The sequence below is a fragment of the Protopterus annectens genome, chromosome 3.part0 (assembly GCF_019279795.1).
Source record: "Protopterus annectens isolate FY-2018-M chromosome 3.part0, PAN1.0, whole genome shotgun sequence".
In the NCBI taxonomy this organism is placed as follows: Eukaryota; Metazoa; Chordata; order Ceratodontiformes; family Protopteridae; genus Protopterus; species Protopterus annectens.
The window spans coordinates 553,070,781-553,090,381 of record NC_056731.1 but is presented as its reverse complement, the minus strand read 5'-3'; the positions used below and the strand labels follow the sequence as shown (position 1 = coordinate 553,090,381).

At 44.9% G+C, this 19,601-nt stretch overlaps 1 protein-coding gene across 1 annotated transcript in view; it reads left to right on the top strand.

The window, feature by feature from the left end:
* PAK1IP1 (PAK1 interacting protein 1) overlaps window positions 1–19,601 on the top strand; it is a 999,879-nt gene that overhangs the window by 193,600 nt on the left and 786,678 nt on the right. The window lies entirely within an intron of this gene.

Below are 19,601 nucleotides of genomic sequence, written 5' to 3'. Positions count from 1 at the left end.
TGACTTTGCAGTCACCCATCCATTGATTTAGATTGTATTTGAAGCGGATCAGGGAGGGTCTCTGTTTAACATGAATTGGAAGCTTGTTCCAGACAATTAGCAGTCTCTGGGAGATGTATCTCTCTCTTCAGCATGACCTATCCATGTCAGAGGCTAGGTTAAGGTCCCTGGAGCAAGTGACCCTCGTGCAGTTTGAGTTATGAACGTCTAGCATTTCCATCAGGGCTGAATCAGAGACTGCCCTGTAAACCAGGCACAAGTCACTTCTTAGGAACCTGTAGGAGACTGAATACAGTGACAGGGCTTTCAGTCTTTCTATGCAAAACTTGCTTTGTGTACCATGTAATTTCTTGGTGAGTAACCTCTGTGGTATTTCCAGTTGTTGCAGGTGCCTGGTGAGGTACATGCAAAAGGGAGCATTGTACTCAGTTACTGTTCTGATGAGGGCTGAGTATAATGGAGTTATAACATCCTTAGATCTAGATATGATGCCTTCATTTACATGCTACATAGAAGGATTTCCTTACTACTGTGGCTACATGATGGTCAAAGTTAAGATTATCAACCTGAGTACCCAAATCATGTACCACTGGGTGTATTCTTAGAGGGGTGCTGTCTATAATGTAATTAGCAGGGATGTCAGTTTTCCCAAAGAGAATAATACATTTTTTTGAATGTAGCTTTAATCCGTGACTTTAGCTCCAATCATTTGTCTGCATTAAGTCTTCCTGCAGTATATTAACATCGTTGAGGGGACTCGCTGATTGCTACCAATTTGCAATCTTCTGCGAGCTTGGTCAGCCACATGCTGTCCAAGTTTGCCTAGATTTCTGAGAAATAAATTCTGAACAGTAAGGGGCCCAGCACAAAACCCTGTGGTATGCCACTGGTGACTGATCTTTTGCTAGAGGTGAATTCACCCACTTTGACAGTGTGTGTGCTGCTGGTGAGCAGTTGGCTTTCCATCTGGTAATGTAGGGGTTAATTCCCAATTGGGAGAGTTTCTCTGTAATACCTTAGTGGGGAATTGTGTTGAATGCCTTGGCTCTTAAGCCTCCACAGGGAGTTTCTGTTCCTGCTCATCCTTGGTCTTCTACCCCTCTCAAGAAGCCCAGGGAACAGTATTCCTCTGAGGAGGATGTTCATTATTCTGATTAACAATCCCTGCCATATTCCTCTCGGATTCCTTTGCCACTTGACTGTGGTTCTGAGGAAGTAGTGTCCATCATTCATAAATTTCCTTTTGAGGAGATTTCATTTGATGACTATTTCCAGAATGATGGAATTTTTCAAATGGGATTGTGCTCAGGTGTCTGATGTTCAGAAGAGGTACTGTCAGCTTCTACAGATGGAGTCTCCTAAACCCTGTGCTGTTCCTCCTGTTCTTGCTGGGTGCTTTTTCCACTGCTTCTTAGGCTCCTGATTCCCAAACGCTGCTCCAAAAAACCTGATGGGTTTTATGAAGTGGCTGATGATTGCAAGTTTCTTTGTGTCCTTGTGCTAAACCTTCTGTGGTGTCAGTTACTTCTGATAAGCCCTCCAAATTGTTGCCTTCCACTAAGTTGCTTCCATCTGTTAAGGATAGCAGAACCATGGAGGGGCTAGATAAGAAGGGGTATACTTCTGCTACCCTAGGCCTTTAGAACTACTAACCATCAGACATATATGATCAGGCACGTTTTGACTCCTCAGTCAAACCTTGTCAGGCTGTTTCAGATTTCCCTGACTCTGAGGGAAAAGCCTCTGCTCTTGTCTTGTTAGGGACGTTCTCTCAAGTAGCTCACCATTCCATTAAATACAGCTATGATGCAGCTCATGCTTCATCTAGGGCTGCTCCTTTTGGATCTGTTTTGAGGAGGGTTCCCTGTCTCAGACTTCAGCCTTTGCCTGATGATGGAGCTACCTAGCCAGCATCTGGATAATAAGCATTTGTTTGGTGCTGTTGTTGCAGAGTTGTTTAAATCCTTGCAAGAAAGTGGAAGGCCTTATGGGAGTTGTAGCATATTTTTGTTTTCCCTGTATCCAAGTTTCAGAGGATTTATCCTAACAAGCCTGTCTTTGTTCGTAGACCGTCTCTCCCTCCCCCCAAAGGTAAAAAAGGTGGTACAAGGGCTCCCCCTGCTACCCAAATAACGTCTACTCAGAAGCCTCCTTTTCCTGATAAAACCAGGTGCCGTCTGACTATCTTTGCCCTGTTCTCCTCAGTCACATTCCTCTTTCTCTTCATCTTTCTCTGTCCCTTCCTTTTTGTTTAAAAATCACTCCTGGATTTTTTCCATCATTCGCCAGGGTTATTACATGCGTGATGCCCTTCCTCTTGGACAGTGATTAAGGAGTCTCAATTCTCACCATGGACACAGGTGAGGGATGTTCACTTTGAACAAAAATAGATACACACAGCATTTCCAGCTGCAACTGGATTTCCCCCTCTCTCACCAGACCCCAAATAAGACTGCACACTGACCACAGCTATAGAGTTGAGTCCTCAGCAGAGTGTTCCAAGCCAAGTCCTCCACTGTGTGAAACCAGTGCTGTGTGTCCCTGCTTCAAGTAGCTGACATGCCCTATGAGATTTGATTTTCACACACACACACACACACACACACACACACACACACACACACACACACACACACACACACACAAAAGACTGGCACAGATTTACCAGCTATGCCCCCTCTGCCCAGACTGTATCATAGATACGATCACCTGAACACTCCAAAGCCGGCTACTTTAAGGCTGTTACAAGAGTACCCAATCATACTGAGTAAAGTTGATACTTACACACATGGTAGTGTTTGATCAGTTCAGCAAGGCCTTCAGGGGCGGCCACAGTGTCAAGAAATAAATAGAAGTACTCTCAAAGGTTAAAATATTCTCTAAATGACCAGCCACAATGAAAAGTTTAAATAAATTTAATAATAAGTAATAAAAGAACATGAAAATACTTAACTATTTACAATAAACACCAGATAGTTCACCCCCAAGGACAATGCAGCAGGATTCCTAGTCCTGATTTTCACAGACATTTTGGCTCTGGCTGCACTCAGAACTGTAAGGCACTATCTTTGTGTCCTAAACCAGATAATTTAATTTCAGACTAGCTGGACTGCACTATCCCCTGTTACAGTCTATTCATTTCAACAGTTACAATACAGTCTGACATACAGGTATATTCTTTTCTGTCCAGCAGGACCCACTGTTGGTACATTTTTAACACAAGCAGCCTTACAAATACATTTTTAATACAAGCACCTGTACAAATCAGTTTGCTATACAAATGCCATAATTCTTTACAAAACTCCAGCTAACTATACTGGCATATGTTTCACTTCCACTGCCCTTCTACTCCTAGCATAGCTGCCAATATCTCATCATCATCATAACATGGTGAGGAAATCTCTTCTCCCTCCCCCTCTTTAGGCATTTCTCAGACTCCTCAGGAACAACTGCCCTTTTTTCCAGGTATGCTTCATGGCCGGTTGGCTTAAGTAACAATTCAAGAAGTTCCAGCTTCTCAGAGGGGAAGGGATTTTATTCCAGAATGTTTTTGGTCCCCATGAAAGAAGGCACCTGGAGACCCATTCTGGATCTTTCTCAACTAAACACCTTTTTGAAGGTTCCTTCCTTTTGGATGCTGTCCTTTCAAACCTTGATGTCCTTCAAGGATGCATCTGCAGTCCTTACAAATGGGTTGTCCTGTCGTCAGGCAGCCCTTCGGTCGGCCGGATTCCAAAGTCTGGGTCTGGCCTCGGCTGGTGTCGCACTTCACCCGACGTCATAGCTGCAGTTCTTCGGGTATAAAGGCATCAGCCGATGCCATTTTCCTCAGTCTTTCTTGCCGCGTGGCGCCCGAAGCAGAAGCTGTTCGCAAGTGCCGGTCGGTCAGAACCAGAGATTACTACTACAAGTACCGAAGACTTCTAAAAGCTAAGTACCCGTTGGGGACTCTTTCTTGCCTCAGCCGATGTCAGAAAAAGTGAATAACTGTTTAAATTGTGGGAAACAAATACCTCATAAAGATTTCCACTCTTACTGCTTACCTTGCTTAGGCCCAGACCACGCCGTAGCAGCTTGTCTAGCCTGTGCTTCTTTCAACCGGCGAACGCTTAGACGTCGGTCTGAATTTTCTGAAGAGTTTTTCGCTCGCTTTTGCTTACATTATGCCGTCGGATACTCCGACTACGCAAATTTCTAAAAGCGCAGGAAAAGGACCGACACTCGCGGTCCGCGGTTTCGGCGAAACCGCGGTTAAGCCAACAGCGAGTGTCTCGGTTTCGCTGAAACCGAGTCCACGGTTCTTCCTTCGCCGAAAGCTTGCCACTTACCGAGGCCTCATCCAGCTTGGCTGAATCTGCTACTGAAATCCCACCTGCTCCTGCAAGTTCACAGGATTTATCAGATACTATCCCTTTGGATATTTCTACCCCTGCACGTGGAGCTGCTAGGCCTCCTGCATCCATGTCGATTAAGGCCTTTGCCAGGGCTAAAGCAGCAAAAACTACCAAAACTGTGCCTGCTAAGACCCCCTCTCACCGGCCCAGTTCTAGTTCACAAATGCTTAGTCTAGCAGAGGATCTCATTTCTTTGATCCGGGGATCCCAACCACATCCAGACAGGGCCTCTCACCCACCTCCAGAGAAGAGGACTAGAGTAGAGCCCCCTGAGCCAGTTTCTTCAGATGGCTCCTCTGATGAATCAGATATTTCAGACTCTCCAGAGGCCCCTTTTTCTCCTTATGAGGACTCTGATGCAGAAGAGTCCATTCCTTCTGCCTCTCCGCCTGAGGAATTTTCTTTTGGGGAAACCTTGCATGCTATGAGGGAACAATTTCAATGGCAGGGCCAGGATTTTTCAGACTCTAGGAAAAGGCTTAGAACCTTTTTGCATTTGCCACAGCATAGGCCTTTAGCCATTCCTCCAGTACTTACTGTTGTGGATGATGCTTTTAATGATGCTTGTACTGCTCCTGATTCTCTTCCTCCGGCCCCTGCTAAGCCCGATAGGTACTACAGGGTTCCGGACACACATTATCATTTGTATAAGGCCCCTTTTGCAGATCCCGAAACTATCTCCCAGGGACCCAAGGCTGTAGCAGCTAACTCTACCAAAAACCCCCTCCCCTCTGAAAGGGAATCTAGGGCCTTAGAGAGGTGGGGTAAAAAAGTTTACACTTCTGTTACTCTTTCAGCTAGGGCCTTGAACTGTCAATTCCACATGATTCAGTATCAGGAATTTATGTTAGACCAGTTAACTAAAAAACTGTCCTCAGATGAACCATTAGACAAAAAATCTGTACAGGAAATGGTACATAACATTCAGCAGGTCAGTAATCATTCCTTAAAATGCGGCTATGATGCACTGGAGGCTTCCTTTAGATCAGCCATGACTGGCACAGTGATCAGAAGACATGCATGGTTAAAAGAACAGTCCCTACCAGACCATGTTAAATCAAAGCTCCTAGATGCTCCCATGGATAAGCTCAATTTGTTTGGCTCCCCTGCACAGCAGGTGCTGAAGAAGGTGGAAGAGAAAGCAAAATCTGTCCAGACAGTCAAGGATTTCTTGCAGGTCCAGCCTCCAAGGTTTAGCAGGAACTGGCCTTCCAAGAATTGGTCCTTTCCAGACACCTCCAGAGCTCCGAGAGGCAGGAATAGACGCTCAAGAGGCAGGGGTCAACCCAGAGGTGCCTACAGGGGATGTCAGTGGTAGGCTAACAACCAGCGAGGTACAGCCACAGATCCAGCCACCACCACCACTTCCACAGGACAATCACAGTGACTTGGCTCTGGCACCGCCTACCAGGGAACAACTAGAGGCACCCTTAGGCGGGAAGCTAGCCTTATTTTCAGTAAACTGGCATTACATCACAGGAGACAAATGGATTTTACAGACAATAGACCAAGGTTACAGGTTTCACTTCCATACTCTACCAAGGAATGCCAAACCTACCTCCAAATCAGAAGACAGAAGCTCTAGAACAAATAACTCACATACTAAGGATGAGAGCTGTAGAAAGGGTACCATCTATGGAACAAGGGCAAGGATTTTACTCCAGACTTTTCCTGGTACCAAGAAAAGAAAACCAGTGGAGGCCTATTCTCGACCTGTCCGCTTTACACACATACCTCATTGTTCCAAAATTCAAAATGCTGACCCTACAGCAGCTTCTTCCCATGCTGGGCAAGGAGTCTTGGCTGGTAACTCTAGATCTCAAGGAGGCATACCTGCACGTCCCCATACGACCAAATTGCAGAAGATACCTCAGATTTCTTGCAGGATCAGAGCATTATCAATTCTCAGCATTGCCCTTTGGCTTATCTACTGTGCCCAGAGTATTCACGAAATGCCTGGCATCAGTAATTGCTCATTGCAGGCTTCAGGGAATTCAAATTTACCCTTACCTGGACGACTGCCTGTTACAAGCGGACAACAAAAACAAATTAACAAAAGATTTGCAAAGGGTCATTCATCTACTACAAGCCCTGGGATACACAGTCAATATAAAAAAGTCAAAGCTGATACCATCCCAAAGGATAACCTTCTTGGGTGCAGATCTGGACACATCAAAACAAATGGCATTCCTGACAGTAGAAAAACAGGAGCAACTCCCTTTCTACTTCATGGCATTAACAAAGCAGAACCAGCTAACAGCAAGAAAAGTCCTGCAAGCTCTCGGTTACATGGCACCCTGCATAATATTGATTCCACAAGCCAGACTACATATGAGAAAGTTACAGTGGTACCTAAGGAATTTATGGTCTCAGCACAAGCACAGCCTAGAAACCCAAATTCCAATAATTCCATGCCTGAAGCAAGAATTCCAGTGGTGGGCTCAGGCCTGTCAAACAAACAAGGGACTGCCCTTCCACAGCACTCAACCAAGCCAGACCATCACAACAGATGCATCAGACCTCGGTTGGGGGGCACACATGCTGGACAAGTGCATACAAGGCTTATGGACTCGAGACCAGCTGCACCTACACATAAATCAAAAGGAAATGCTGGCAGTAAAACTGGCAATTCAGGCATTCAGACCATTTCTTCGACGGGGTCAACTGCTGATAAGGACGGACAACACCACAGTTATGTGGTACATCAACAAACAGGGAGGCACACATTCATACCCTCTATGCCGGATGGCAATGGACCTCTGGAATGTGGCACTGAGCTTCAACATTCAGTTACAAGCAATTTTTGTGCCAGGAAAAGAAAATATACTAGCAGACATCCTAAGCAGAACTGCCACGGATGCCCACGAATGGATGCTGCATCCGGACATCTTCAAAACCATTACAAGGAAATGGGGACTACCGGAAATAGACTTATTTGCATCCCCACACAATCACCAACTGAAAAAATTCTGCACAAGGACGTACCACCCACTTGCTTGGAAAGTGGACTCCCTATCTTTCAGTTGGAAAAACCTGACAGCATATGCATTCCCACCTCTTCCTTTGATGCACAAGGTGCTATTGAAGATCAAAGAAGACCGTCCAAGGATCATCCTGATAGCTCCAGACTGGCCAAGGCAACATTGGTACCCATTACTCAGGAGTATGTCTCGGGGAACAAATATGGCCTCTGCCCCTAGTTTCCTTGCTGTTAACACAGAACAACTTCAAAACCCTGCATCCAAACCTGAAAACACTGCAGCTGGCTGCCTGGAACATTGCATAAGACCAAATAACCCAGATTTATCTCAAAGGGTTAAAGACATTATCTTGGAGGCTCGCAGACCATCAACAAGAAAAAATTATTCAGCAAAATGGAAAAGATATCTCATTTGGAGTACAGCAAAAGGAGAGAATGTGTCACTGCTAAACATAGCTAACATCCTGGAATACTTGGCAGAGCTCTTCCACAACGGCCTGTCCTATTCTTCCATTAAGATTCATGCATCAGCCATTTCAGCAGAATACAACTTGGATCCTCCAGTCTTTTCACATCCTCTGCTCAGGCAGTTTCTGAGAGGAATTAAAAATGTAAAACCACCTAGGAAGCCACCATTGCCAGCATGGGACTTGAACTTTGTGCTAGAAAAGTTGACACTACCTCCTTTCGAACCAGCAGCAACAGCAGAATTACAATACTTATCATGGAAAACTGCTTTCCTGCTTGCAATCACTTCAGCAAGAAGGGTATCTGAGCTACAGGCATTAATGGCAGTACAGCCCTTCCTGATCTTCCATCAAAATAGAGTGTCCATGAGAACTAATCCTACTTTTATGCCAAAGGTGGTCTCCAGGGTATCTTTAAATCAAGCTATCCACCTACCTACATTCTTCCCCAACCCACAGAACAGGGTAGAAAGACTGTTGCATACCTTGGATGTACATAGACAATTACGTTACTACCTGGACAGGACCAAGAGCAACAGAAAAACTGACCAGCTACTGGTAGCATATGCAACAGGAGTGGAAGGAAAAGCAATTTCAAAACAGACAATCTCTAAGTGGATAGGAAATTGCATTAGATTTTGTTACTCCTACCATGGGAAGAAAACTCCAGAAAACATCAGGCCTCACTCTACAAGGGCTACAGCCACTACCACAGCTTTTTTACGAGGAGTGGCTACTAAAGACATTTTAGAGGCTGCTACTTGGAGCTCCGTGCATACATTTGCCAAGCATTATAATTTACCTTTATACTCCAGATCCCGAGCAGGTTTTGCCACTGCTGTTTTGCAAGGGATCTTAACTACACCATAATCTTATTTCTCCTCCTCCCCAGTTTGGCTATGGTATTCTACCCATTTGTAAGGACTGCAGATGCATCCTTGAAGGACATAGTACAGTTTTGTACCTACCATAAATGTAGATGTCTGATAGGCATGCATCTGCAGTCAGGATTACCCACCCTCCTTCCCCTCTGTGGTACTCCTAGGGTATTTGCCCATCTTGTAGCTAGCTGGGGGAATCTATTATGGTGTATTTGTTTGTATATATGTACATACATGCTTATTATTTGTTTGCTCTCTACTATTTGGAAACATTTGCATTTATCCAAATTTAGCCTTCCTAGAGGGCACCTGGCATCTGGGGCAAGAAACACTGAGGAAAATGGCGTCGGCTGATGCCTTTATACACGAAGAACTGCAGCTATGACGTCGGGTGAAGTGCGACACCAGCCGAGGCCAGACCCAGACTTTGGAATCCGGCCGACCGAAGGGCTGCCTGACGACAGGACAACCCATTTGTAAGGACTGCAGATGCATGCCTATCGGACATCTACATTTATGGTAGGTACAAAACTGTACTTTTCCTCTGCAGATTCCACAGGCTTTTCTAGTTTCCCTAGATCTCAAGGATGCTTATCTACACATTCCTATTCATCCCCTTTTCATGAAGTTTTTATGTTTCTCTGTTGCTTCCTGGTATTTTCAGTTCTTTGCTAAGCCCCACGGATGCTTCAGGTGTCTCACTCCTGTGATTGCTTTCTGCAGGTTAAAGGGGATACAGAGCTTTCCTTATCTGGATGACCTACTTATTCAAGCCTCCTGTCCAGAGATTTTACTTTCACACCTATAGTTTGCTATTTCTCTCCTGCAAAGTCTGGGAGTTTACTGTAAATTTCCAAAAATCATTCCTGATCCTTCTCAGGATCATGTTTTTCTAGGGTCCTGCTTCGGACTGTTCCAATTGCTTTCTTTTAATCCTTTCTTCTTGTGACCTCAGTTACAGCCAGGGAGTTTCTGAGGGCTCTAGGTTACATGGCTTCCACTATTCCTATGCCTCCTCTAGCCAAGCTCCACATGAGAAAGCTACAATGGTTTCTAAAGTCAGTTTGGCCTCAACATTCTCATCCTTTAGATTTCTTAGTCCTCCTACTTCCAGGCATCAAGCTTGAACTCATCAGTTGTCCCTCAACCCAGGGCTTCCTTTTCAACCTCCAGTCCCCTCTCAGGAACTTTTCATAGGTACCTCTGATGTGGGATGGGGACCTCCTTTGCCTTTTAAAGCTGCAGGGCCTTTGGTCTCTTTGACAAAAGAAATACCACATCAGTGTCAGAGATGAGAGCTCTACTGCTAGCTCTTCAAGCTTTTCATTCTCTTTTTCTTCAAGGGCCCCTCAGGATTCTCACAGACAATACCAAAGTTACAGTCATGTGGTATGTCAACAAGCAAGGGGGGACAAAGTCTCATCTCCCATGCAGGTTAGCCTTTCAGGTTTGGGAGCTAGCTATCAAGTATCAGGTGACCCTTCAGGCAGTTTACATTCCCTTAGATCAGAACATAGTGGCAGATTCTTTGAGCAGGTAGTGGCAGATTCTTTGAGCAGGTCTTTAACGCAATCCCTCAAGTAGATGCTTCACAGGGGTATGTTTCTGGACTTTGTCCACCAGTGGGGTATTCCTCAAGTAGATATATTTGCCTCTTCTGTGAGCAGACTTCTATTTTGCACCAGAGTTCCATGTTCTCTCGCCTGAAAGGTGGACACCCTCTCTTTTTCTTGGAAGGGGCTGTTTCTTCATGCCTTCCCTCCCCTTAGTCTCATTACGAAGTCCTGTTCAGGATAAAAGACAATGCTCCCAAAATCTTGCTGATGACTCCTTTTTGGCCCAAACAGCATTGATTCCCTATTCTGCATCTCGCCAAAGGCGGTCATCAAAAGTTACTTCACAGGGTGGACCTAGTCACACAAGACAAAGGATCACTCATTCATCCCCACCTGTCCACTCTTCAACTTACATTGTTGGCGATAGGGTTTTGATGCCTCACAGACACCTTTTTTCTGAGGATGTGCTTCAGATCCTGGAGGAGGCCAGGTAACCCACTACTAGGAAATCCTACTTATCCAAATAAAATAGATTTTTCTGTTTGGTGTATTCTCGTGACCTGGATCCACTTACTATGGATATTTCTTTGGTTCACTCTTATTTGTGTGAATTGCTCAATGCTGGGTTGGCCTATTCTTCTGTTAAGGTCCACTTATCAGTGATCGCTGCTTGTCTGCATTTGACTCCCCCTTTAGCATCTAGATTTGAAGCCACACAGTTTCTTAAAGGTGTCCTTCACTTTAGGCCTCCGAGGAAACCTGTCCCTCCTTCCAGGGACCTTAATTCAGTTTTAGAAAAACTGACTTGGGGTCCTTTTGAGCCTGCTGCTTCAGCTTCCTTACATCATCGTTCTTGGAAGATGGTTCTTCTCTTAGCCCTTACTTCTGGTGCCTGAGCTGCAAGCCCTTATGGCTGTTATCCTTTTTTAGTTTTCCATAAGGACAGGGTGTCCCTTCATACTAATCCTTCTTCTGTGCCCATGGTGGTTAATGAGTTGCCTCTTAATCAGTCTGTTCATTTGCCCACTTTTTTCCCTTCTCTGCAGTCTGCTAGTGAGAAGGTTTTGCACACTTTGGATTTGCATAGACAACTCCTATATTATTTGGATACGATTACAGCTTTCCGTAAATCTGAACAGCTTTTTGTTTGCTCTCATTGTAGGTCTTTAGGTTTGACTTTTTCCAAGCAAACCATCTCTTCTTGGATTTCTAAAGCCATTTCTTTTTGCTAGTCTTTTGATGGGAAGAGCCTTCCTTCTTCTGTTAAGGCTCATTCTACTATGGCTGTGGCTTCTTTTGGTGCTTTTTTCAAGGGTTTAGATACTAATTCTGTTCTTGAGGCAGCTACCTGGAGTTCTGTGCCTACCTTTACCATGCAGTGTAAGTTGGATATGTTTTCCAGGGCCGGAGCTGGTTTTGCTAGGGCCATTCTCCATGGTTTCCTAGAGGGCTCTGCTGGCCCTTCCTCCTCCCAATCTTCTTCCAGAGCTATTGCACTCTCCCTTTTGTAAAGAATACTGCAGCAGTGATTTGGAAGGACATAGTGCAGTTCTGTAAAATCTTGCCATAACTGTAGATGTCCTTCTGTTCACTGTTGCAGTATTTGTTCACTCCCTCCTTCCCCGGTCATTTTTCCTTCCGGATGTGTTTGTTACCTGCTAGTATCCTTGGACTGTTGTTCCTACTGGGGCTTTTCAGTTCTGATGATAGTACGTCCTGATGACACCTTTATGCCCATTGCCATGCACGGGGAGCATGTGTGTGACGTACAGTGTACCCATTGCAACCTAAAGGCTTTGGTATACTATCCAAGCACCGGGCTGCCCTTGGCAGAGGATCCCTATTTTGAAGGATACGGCAACAGTGCAGAGAAGGGCATCTACTGTTATGGTAAGATTTTAAACAACTGTACTTATTCAGTATATTTCTGACCTTTTTTTTCCTATGGTCTAATTTACACTTCTGTGAAAGAGCACCTGCACCCTTCTCAGCACCCACACTGCAAGTAAAACAATTTCTGAAGGGCATCCTACTTAGATCTCCTAGATAGAAAGCAGTGCCAGCTTGCGATCTTAACGTTTAGTTGGTAAAACAGAATTTGTCATCTCTGAGCCAGCAGTAACGGCCCTTCTTCCCCACTCCACCCCACCCCAACTGCCTATAAACATTTCTGATCTGGAAATCTGTGTTTCTGACAGCTGTTACCTAAGCTAGAACAGTATGTGAATTATAAACCGTAATCTGTAAATAGTCTATTCTTATATCTTATAAGATTAGGGCAGCCCTATGCAATACGTCTTGATGCCAAAATTCATGAAAGAAGCTACCCTGCGTCAGGCTATACAGCAACCAGACCTTTTTTCTAGCCTTCAGAATAAGAAAGAAAAGATCCCACATTTTCCACCTACAATATAGTTAGTATTTGGACAGGGCCGTAGACTTTAGAAAGTCAGAATAACTGTTTGTGGCCTTTGCCTTATACCTAAGCAAGGTCTGCCTATCTCCAAACAGGTGGTGTCAAAGTGAGTAACCCATGGTATCATTTTCTGTTTCACAACTCCTTGGTAAACCCCTCCAAGGAAAAATCACACCAGCAAGATCACAACTACTACTTTTGGCTTTTTTAAATGGTTTAGGGCTCACAGAATTTTGAAAGCAGATGCCTGGTCTTCAATACATACATTTTTCCAAACACTACTAATGTGGTTTTCAGGACAAGAGCAGGATCCACTTAAGCCGTATTGAAGGGCATACTCCCCCTCCTCTAATGACTAGTAGCCACCTCCCAGGCTGTCTGAGGTCAGCTTTGAGAATCTTCTCTAATATGATGACTGCAGCAGTGTCCCACACAACAGTACATTTATATTATTGATGTTCATCGTGTTACCCTGCTGCAGTCATCACACTTGGGTTATCCTGTCGTCAGGCGGTCCCGCAGTCGGCCGGAATTCCAAAGTCTTGGTCCGGCGTCGGTTGCTGTTGCTTTTTCCCTTTCGTCAGTGCGCCAGGGGTATTTATAATGCATCTGACGCCATTTTCTTCAGTCTTTCTTGCCGCGCGGTGCCCGAAGCAGAAGCAGTTCGCAAGTGCCGGTCGGCCGACTCCTGAGATTTTCGAAGTCGAATTTCAGATCCGAAGACTTCAATAAAGCGAAGTACCCCATCGGGGAAACTTTTCTTGCCTCAGACCGATGTCGGAAAAAGTTAACAATTGTATTTCTTGTGGGAAGCAAATACCTCATAAGGATTTTCATTCTTACTGCATACCTTGCCTAGGCCCAGACCATGATGTCACTGGTTGTTGTTTTTGTGCTAGGTTTAATAAGTGTACTATAAAAAGACTATTTGATTTCGCACTATAGTACTTCGGTAGAAAATTTAACTTCACAATGCCGTCGGAGCAACAGACTACTGGCGTGCACAAAAAAACGCAAGGATAAGGACAGCAGCCTAGACCCAAGCCAGACTCCGAGGCCTCGGCTGGACCGGTCTCCAGTGAGGCTCCGACGCAGTCCCTGACTACCGCAGATTTGGAGCCCGAGACCGCTTCGGAGCCTTTGGCGGAGAGCGCTAGGCCGACGCAGCCATTTTGTTTAGCCCCTACCGATGACTCTGCAGAAAGAGATGTCGGTGCTGCAGAAACCTCTTCGGTTTCTGAAGGCTTCTTCAGATAGGGTTACCACCTGTCCCACTTTGCGAGGGACAGTCCCTCTTTGGGCAGTTGTGTCCTGACAAAAAATATTAAAAATGGCAAATGTCCTGGGATTGTAGGACATAATTATTTCCTATATTTTATGTAATAGTTGCATAAAACAGTTATCCTGTATCTAAAATACCTAAATGTTATAAGAAACAGAATAAGCAACTAACATGCTACAAGAATAAGCTTTTATTTTGGCAAAAAAGTTAAGTTCTATCCTTTGTACTGACTGTGGGTATGTAGCAGCCTGTATAATCTGATGTTTGTCCCGAAAATGTCCCACTTTGGCCATTTGAAAAGGTGGCAACCCTATCTTCAGACCGACGACACTCACCATAAAAACGTATCCTAAGCTTAAGACTCCTATTAAACCTAAAAAGACTACAATTCAGTCTCCAGTTCAAGGCCCCATGCCTAAGAAACAGATGCTTAAAATGGCTGAAGATTTGATCTCTTTAATCAGGGGTTCCCAACCCCCACCCGACAAAAGGCCTAGACAAGAGGAAGATTATGCGTACTCTGATTGTGTCTATTTCCTCAGGCTACTCTGAGGACCAAGATTACTCCTTCTCCTCTTATGAAGATTCTGATGCTGAGGATTCTATTCCCTCAGCTTCTCCTCCTGAAGACTACTCCTTTGGGGAAACTTTATACACTATGAGGGAACATTTTCACTGGGAAGGTCAGGACTACTCTGACTCAAAGAAAAGGCTCATAGTTTCTTTTACTCCCCCAGCACAGACCACTTGCCATCCCCCCAGTTTTAGACATTGTGGATGATGTTTACTTAGAATCTAGTTTGAACCCAGACTCTCTGCCTCCTGCTCCAGCCAAACCTGCCCGATTCCCACAAATTCCTTTATAAAAGCCCTGTTGCTGATCCAGAGACTTATCTCCCAGGGTCCCAAAGGGGCTAAGGCTTCTATGGCAAAAATTCCTGTACCCTCTGAAAGGGACTCCAGAGCACTAGACAGGTGGGGGAAAAAGGTTTACACCTCAGCCACTCTAGCTATGAGAGCACTAAATTGCCAATTTCACATGCTAAAATATCAGCAATTTCTAATGTCTCAGCTAAAACAAGAAATGAGCACACTCCCTCAACAGTCTGAATTGAAAGAAATGCAGGATCTGTTGCATGCAACTGAACAGGTGGGCAAACATACTTTACAATGTGGTTTTGATTCTTTGGAGGCTTCCTGCAGAGCAGCTGTCACTGGGTCTGTTATACGTAGACATGCTTGGTTAAAGGAACAAACTCTGCCTGATCATGTTAAAGCAAAGCTTCTAGATGCTCCCTTACAGCAGGATGTTCTATTTGGAGTTAAGGCAGGAGAAGTCTTAAAGAATATGGAGGATAAGGCAAAATCTATGCAGACAGTCAAAGATTTTCTACAGGTACAGCCCCCTCGCTTCAGCAGAAATTGGCCAACTAAAAATTGGTCCTTTCCAGCTACTGACAGACCACAGAGGGGTAAATACAGACGTCCAAGAGGCAGAGGACAACCACAAGCCCAATACAAACTTCGACAATGGGGCACTGCAACACAGAAGGGAGGAGAAGACAGGTCCCAAACTACCAGAAGGCAAACTCAATGACTTGCACCTCATCTGGCCAAGCAACACTCTCTTGGCAGCTCCCTTGGGAGGAACACTCGCACTTTTTTCAGACAACTGATACATTGTCACAAAGGACAAATGGGTCCTAGACATAATTTCATGAGGATACAGATTCCATTTCCACACTTTGCCAATGAAAAGAGGAATGTCAAACCTGCCACAAAATCAATGAGCAGAGGCACAAAAACAAATTACAGCTCTCATGGACATGAGCGCCATTCAACTGGTTCCTACACGAGAGCAAGGCCAAGGATTTTACTCAAGACTCTTTCTAGTCCCCAGAAAGGACAATGCCTGGAGACAAATTCTGGAACTTTCAATTCTAAACACCTTCTTACAAGTACCCAAATTCAAGATGCTAACACTACAGCAGCTTCTTCCCATGTTGGGCAAGAAAGCATGGCTAGTAACATTGGACCTCAAGGAGGCATACCTGCATGTCCCTATCAGACAAAGTTGCAGAAGATACCTCCGTTTCATTGCAGGTTCAACCCATTACCAATTCTCTGCACTGCCCTTTGGCTTATCTACTGCGCCCAGGGTCTTCACAAAATGCCTGGTACCAGTAATTGCATAGTGCAGAAAAAGAGGAATTCAAATATACCCATACCTGGACGACTGCCTAATCCAAGCAGAAAGCAAGGACATCCTCTTACAACATATGGCTTTTGTAAAACATCTTCTAAGTTGCCTGGGGTACACAGTAAACGAAAAGAAATCAAAACTAGTACCCTCACAAAATGTGACATTCCTGGGTGCCAGCTTGAATACAATGGCCCAGAAGGCTTATCTGACGCCAGACAAATAACTACAACTGACTCAGTATTTCAAAACAATGGCAACAAAGACCCTACTCCCTGCAAGAAAAATTCTGCAGGCCTTGGGCTTCATGGCATCTTGCATATTACTAATACCATTTGTAAAGCTGCATATGAGGAAATTACAGTGGTACCTAAAAAGCGTATGGTCACAACACAGCCACAGCTTGGACACAATATCTCTCATTCCTTGCCTACAACAGGAGTTTCTATGGTGGTCACAGGCATGTCACCTCGACAAGGGTCAGCCTTTCACCTTGCCCCCAGCCAGGCAAACTATGACAACAGATGCATCGGACTACGCCTGGGGGGCACACATGGCAGGACAGTGCGTTCAAGGCTTATGGACTGCAGATCAAAGAAATTTGCACATCAATCAAAAAGAGATGCTAGCTGTACAGAATGCTCTGACAGCCTTCAAGAACCTATTACATCCAGGACAACTTACAATAAGGACGGACAACACCACAGTAATGTGGTACATAAACAAACAAGGGGGTACACACTCATACCCTCTATGCAGGCAAGCAATGACCTTGTGGAACACAGCACTGGCTTACCAGGTTCAGTTACAAGCTCAATTCCTGCCAGGAAAAAAGAACACATTGGCAGACGACCTCAGCAGAAACATCATGGATCCCCACGACTGGAAACTGGATCCACAAGTATTTGCAATGATAACTCAAAAATGGGGCCTTCCAGACTTAGACCTGTTTGCCAGCCCCCAAAACTATCAGCTAACAAAATTTTGTACAAGGACACTTCACCATCAAGCTTGGAAAGTGGACGCACTCTCATTTAGTTGGAAAAACCTGACAGTATATGCCTTCCCTCCATTGCCTCTCCTCACAAAGGTGCTTCTGAAAGTCAGAAAGGAGAGACCACGACTGATTCTCATAGCCCATGACTGGCCACGCCTGCACTGGTACCCACTATTAAGGAATATGGCCCAGGGCCCACCTTGGATTTTGTCACAAATTGCTCATTTGCTCACACAGCAAAACAATCAGATTCTACACCGCCAACTCAAAACCTTAAATCTGGCTGCATGGCAAATCAACTAAGCATCCAGCGAGTTCCTCTTTCCCAAGCAGTTATGGATGTTCTGGAAGCTAGGAGGCCCAGCACCAAGAAGGACTACTCGGACAAATGGAAAAGATTTTGCGCCTGGAACCATGCTAAAGGCCAAAACACACTTCAGCCCCACATGCCTCAGATGCTACAGTATTTAACTGAGATGTTGCACAAAGGACTTTCTTTCTCTTCCATTAAAATCCATGCATCAGCTATTTCAGCCCACTACAACACGGATCCACCCTTATTTTCACATCCACTTCTAAGGCAGTTCCTCAGAGGGGCAAAAAACATTAGACCCCCAGGAGAGCACCTACACCAACATGGGACCTCAATTTTGTTCTGGAAAAGCTTACGCTACCTCCCTTTGAACCAGCTTTTTCTGCAGATCTACAGTTTCAATCATAGAAGACTGCCCTGCTGCTACCAATAACTTCAGCTAGAAGAGTCTCAGAGCTGCAGGCACTAATGGCAGTGGAACCTTTCATCATTTTCCATCGAGACAGAGTTTCTCTACGATCTAATCCTTCCTTCATGCCTAAGGTGGTTTCCAGTGTGGCTTTAAATCAAACAATCCACTTACCCACCTTCTTCCCAAAGCCACAGAACAAAGGAGAAAGACTCCTGCATTCCTTGGACATTCACAGGCAACTTCGTTACTACTTGGATAAAACTAAGGTTTTCAGAAAATCTGACCAGCTCTTTGTATCCTATGCTACAGCTTCACAAGGGAAGGCTATATCAAAACAAACCATTTCCAAATGGATAGGACATTGCATCCGTTTTTGCTATACCCATCATGGAAAACCAGTTCCTGCTACCATTAGGCCCCACTCTACCAGGGCAACAGCTACATCTAATGCCTTCCTCAGGGGGGTTCCAACCAAGGAGATTTTGGAAGCTGCAACTTGGAGTTCAGAACACACCTTTACCAAACACTATCACTTACCAGTTTACTCTAAGACTAGAGCTGGCTTTGCCACTGCAGTTCTGCAGGGCCTTTTAGCCTCCTCTAACCCTCTATGACTCCTCCACCCATCCTTAGCTTTGGGATTCTACCCAAGTGTGATGACTGCAGCAGGGTAACATGATGAACATAGTACAGATTTCTACCTAACATAAATGTAGATGTTCGAGTGTACACCCTGCTGCAGTCCAGGTTATCCTCCCTCCATCCCCTCTGATCTAAATGGCTAAATCTCTACAAAAACCTTCCTGATGTATTTGCTTATAGCTGGAGGGATTTTGTGTTTGTGCTAAAACTTCATAAATTGGTACTAATTACTGACCACCTTTTTGGGGGCACCTGACATCTGGGGCAAGAAAAACTGAAGAAAATGGCGTCGGATGCATTATATATACCCCTGGCGCACTGATGTCAGGGAAGAAGCGACAGCAACCGATGCCGGACCAAGACTTTGGAATTCCGGCCAACTGCGGGACCGCCTGACGACAGGATAACCCAAGTGTGATGACTGCAGCAGGGTGTACACTCGAACATCTACATTTATGGTAGGTACAAAACTGTACTTTTTATCAACTTATCATAGTTATATATGTTAATGTATTTATTGTTACAGGCTGGAATCCTTCCCCATTCCCTCCTTCTCTACTTACTGCTAGGAGGGGGCTTGGGTCGTTGACCATTCCTCCTCCCCTCTTCTTATTGAGTCGAAGTCCAGCTCTGATCCTTGTCTTCCCTTTTTTCTTGGTTGTTGTAGGAGTACATAATGGGAAGGAGTCTTGACATCCTAGACTTACCTGCAAGTTGTAGGTCCCTTGTCCTGTCCTTGGAGGCAAGAAAGATCAGAAAATGACACAGAACACAGATAGATGTCACTTTTATACCAGATTCTAGAAGGGGATCTGAGATGAAGATGACCTGCAGATTTGGCCAGGGGGGAAAGATCTTGGCACTTAAGGTCTGGGCAGATGTTAAAACCTCAGCCTGTGGTGGCACTCCCTAATGTGATGACTGCAACAGTGACCACACTCTAACTTCTGGAGTTATGGTAACACAACTATACTTTACTTTTTGAGGTTAACTGTCTGTGCATGTTTTGCCCTCACATCTTTTCAGTCTGGGTACAGAGCTTTGCGCAGATCTTTGTTATG